The sequence below is a fragment of the Argiope bruennichi genome, chromosome 3, assembly GCF_947563725.1.
Source record: "Argiope bruennichi chromosome 3, qqArgBrue1.1, whole genome shotgun sequence".
NCBI lineage: Eukaryota > Metazoa > Arthropoda > Arachnida > Araneae > Araneidae > Argiope > Argiope bruennichi.
Window position 1 is genome coordinate 34491348 of NC_079153.1, and position 4301 is coordinate 34495648.

Below are 4301 nucleotides of genomic sequence, written 5' to 3' on the forward strand. Positions count from 1 at the left end.
ATCGATCTCTTTATTTCAAGTTTTTACGAAAGAAAAAGCAACAGATCATAATTTATTTTATTAAAATATTTTTTTTTCAAATTATTAAAATAAAATAACTTACTATAGTCGACGGCACTTTAAGAAAAAACTAAAAACGCATCGCTCCAATATGATTTATGTATGTTTCTACACATCCTCGTGCTGTAAGAAAAGCTTTATATGATTAAAAATATCCCATTATAAATATAAAGTTTTAATACATAGAAACAAATCAAGTAAAGTAATTAAATTATAAGGAGAGCATTTAGAAATATTTAGCTGAACGTACCATGAAATTGTTCCCATTCTGATAGTCGCTTTTAACATTATAAAGCTGAAGCAAAAGGAAGCTGGCAGCGGTGGGATTCGAACCCACGCCTCCGAGGAGACTGGTGCCTTAAACCAGCGCCTTAGACCGCTCGGCCACGCTACCGCGCGGGGTTGCAGCCTTGTATCTAAATACATCATTTCAATGACACGTTTAGTAACTGGTTCAGAAAGCAAGTAATTAGACATGGTAAACGATATCAGATGTCGGAATTGAAGTTTCGACATTACCATTTCAAAACGTATACACCATTGATATGTGTGTGTGTAATGGTATTTTTAAATCTAATTTAATTAAAAATCTATTAAAATTAATTAATTAATCTATTTAATTAATTCTGCACGTGGTCTATAAAAAGACTTACTTTTTGCAACTTGTCACGCTTCGAGTGAAGGGATAAAAATCCTTAATGTTTGCGCCATTCTTTTAAAGATACCTAAAATTCCCTTACCTAAATCGACACATGTCAAAGAAATACCTAGAATCTAATATAGTATAGTAATAATAATAGAATCTAATAATACAAAGAATCTAATATTATAAAATCACAGAGGAAAAACATTTCGGTCTCTTCCGCTCGTATCGCGATGTAGACGGACGTATTTCTGCCCATTAACTCAAATTATATATGTATTAGATTGAATTGAAACAGAACAGTTCATAATTTAGGTATTGAATGGAAAGTTTCTATTTAGAATAGGCATACATGTGACTTTTTGTAATATTTCTATCTCTCAATGAAATCTCAAGAATTGCGATAAACTTTGCAATTTATATTGCAGTCAAATGATTAAAACAACATATGAGCACGAACAAAAAAGTTTCCACGCCACACCGATTATGTTTTAACATGGTAGAAAACATGGTATGTTTTTTAACAAATTTCTAGTTTCATAGGTACAAGCAATTTTTTATAATTATCAAATAAAAGATAAAATTTTTAAACCAAAGTATAATAAAATAGCATAAAATCAGATTTGTATTTCTTTTAACCCTTTCACCATTGACCCTCCGCATATGGCGTGCAAATTCCAACTGACTGACCAGTTTCTGTCTCTTATGATGAGTATACAGGATGCAAAACGAGTTATCACCAAGGATGTCTTTACTTTACATCATGCACCCCTCATTTGAAACAGAAACCGGTCCGCCTGTATAGATTTTGTACGGCTGATTAGGCCAGATTAAAGATTTCAGTACAGCATTTATTCACCGATATTGCTGACAAGATCATGAATCATATTATCCTACGTCTGCGTAAATTGTTATTAAAATTACATAGCATATACTTATGTTTTAGTTTTTTGCAAAACTGTTCAAAATAGTGTTTCCTCGTAAGTAATAGTACATCAGTTTGGTTATGATTCACATCATATTAAAGATGTGTTTTTTGAAATACTATTGGAAACAAGTCCAGTGTTTTGAGTCTTCGCCGTATGACGAAGATGGATACTGATACAAAATCACACTTTCCAAACTTACGGAGTTACAACAGCAAGAGCAAAATAAATGAAAAATGAAAGGCAGTGTCAATACGCTACGAGTCGTTTAATGAATTTTGTTTTCTAAAATAGATTTAGAAAAATCAGTTTAAAGTTTCGGATAACCTTTTAAATTTTTTTGAACTTAAATCAATTGTTGTGCAACATAAAATTTCTTTCGGGGAAATCATCTGACAAGATCATTTGAGTTTCTAATACAAAAAAGCTGTTAAGTACTGTTTATTCACGAATTCTAAAACTCTCCACGCTTTTGCGCATGCGTCAGGAGATGTTTATTGACTAAAATAGGGGTGAGAGGAAAGATGAAAGGAGGAGATGTTTGCATGCTAACTCGGATTATACGACATTTAGGAGGCGTACAAACTGCAGGTAATTCGTAATATTGTCGAAAAAGATAGTAATTCACAATAAAATTATTTTGAGCAATTTTTTATTTATTGAGAGGTGTCTAACATTAAATTATGATGAATAAATGTAAAATTTCAATATTATAATAATTTTTAGATTAAAACACTTCGTTACTGAATTGTTTTGATAACATATATATTAACAACGGTAGATTATATTAGTCACATTAAATGGTATTATACAAAATATTTTTTGCGTCAACTCTGAAAGTTCTTTTGCTCCTCGAACTAGAGCTATATAAGTAATCAATATGCAATTCTGAGTTAAAATAAAATAGTAATAAGAATCTGAAATTACACGACACTCACTAACACATGAAAAAAAAAACAGAATGAAAAAGTATCTAATAAGACGGAAATCAAGGTAAAAAAAAAACAAACGGAAATGACCTCGTCCTTCCGCTTCTCACCTCTAAGCAAGGTAGAATCGTCGAAAAGGGCAGTCTCGGGATATTGGAACGAAAAGTAATGAAATTATTGTTGAGTAAACACATCGTCTGCTAGGAAACTTGAAAATAAAAATAAATAAAGGGGAAGTTCTTAATGAATTTTGAATAAATATTTGAATTTCGCAAGCATTTAGAATGAATTATTTGGGGATTCACTTTCCTTGAACACAAACCTTTTTTTCAAAAAAGTCATCTGATATGATTATGGATTTGAGCCTTGATTAAGCGTTTCGCAAATTAAAGAAACTTCACCAAGTTAGTATAGTTTTAAGCAAAACAGAACCCTGGCAGCGGTGGGATTCGAACCCACGCCTCCGAAGAGACTGGTGCCTTAAACCAGCGCCTTAGACCGCTCGGCCACGCTACCACAGACAATCTAAACGAATATTTCTACAAATAGCTAAATTTCAATGTTGCACAAGGAAGTGAGATAAAACTAGTTTAAGAATCAGACATTCAGCCAAGGTGAATGATAAAGGAACGAAGTAGGTGTGGCTTCAATCCTTAAAATGAGATCATGACATCTAGCGAATAAAATGTAAAATATGCAGCACAAAATCAGGTCTTCCAAGAAAGAATATTAATCTTCCATGTGTCCTGGTTATGACAATTCGCGTACTTAAAAGTAAGCACTCTAAGTAGCTCTAAGGGCTAAAGGACAGATTCATTCAAAAAATGTAATACATATGTATAATGTTGAATATTAAAATATAAATAATTATTTATTCATTAATTACACATTAGGAATTAATGAAGTAAGCATTCTAAGTAGATCTAAGGGCTAAAGGACAGGTTCATTTAAAAAAATATGATACATATAATGTTGGATATTAAAATATGAATAATTATGTATTCATTAATTGGTTATGTTATATTCCACTTGACTATTAAAAGTACATTTTAAAAAATAAAATAAAGACAGAGGAAATAAAGACCTCCTAAAATATAATCATGCTTCGGACTAGAAGTCTGAATGTCTTTTAAATATTTATTTTCAATTTTATTTTATTTTTTCAATAATTATTTGAAGTATGAGGCTTGAAAGTTGATATTGAAATAAAATCGTTGCTTTAATTAATTCTTACAAATAATTATATTAAATGTAAATATAGTAAAAGAAAATTTCTACATTATTTTTAAAAGTTGCATTTAATAAACTCTTTAAAAAAAATAAATCTTTTTTTTTTCCTTGTTTAAAAAAAAAAATCAAAATAACATATATATATATGTATATATTTTTGCTTGATCATAATTTCTTAGAAGTTTCATATGTCAAAATATTTATGAATTAAACTATTACATTTAAAATAAAAATAACCATTAACACAAGTTTTTAATTTTTATTTTAACTACTTGAAACAAACTTGACACTTTGCTTCCTTAACTCTCTTCTTTCTGTTTAAAAATATGACTTTAAAACCAAAAAATGGCAGCAACAACAAAAAAAAAAAAAAAAAAAAAAAAAAAAAAAGAACCATATCTAGAAATTCAAACGATATCTATTCTGAAAACGATTTTGGAAATAAATTGTGATGAAAATGTGACAGAAAACAGCGACATGAAAAAGCAATCACGTTACCATAGTAACGCGCCA

At 29.9% G+C, this 4301-nt stretch overlaps 2 non-coding genes across 2 annotated transcripts; both read right to left on the reverse strand.

Moving 5' to 3' along the window:
• Positions 1 to 372: 372 nt before the first annotated feature.
• Trnal-aag (transfer RNA leucine (anticodon AAG)) lies at positions 373 to 454 on the reverse strand. Its single transcript has one exon. It is a non-coding gene; the product is annotated as a tRNA-Leu (tRNA).
• Positions 455 to 2992: 2538 nt separating this feature from the next.
• Positions 2993 to 3074, reverse strand: Trnal-aag (transfer RNA leucine (anticodon AAG)). Its single transcript has one exon. It is a non-coding gene; the product is annotated as a tRNA-Leu (tRNA).
• Positions 3075 to 4301: the final 1227 nt, after the last annotated feature.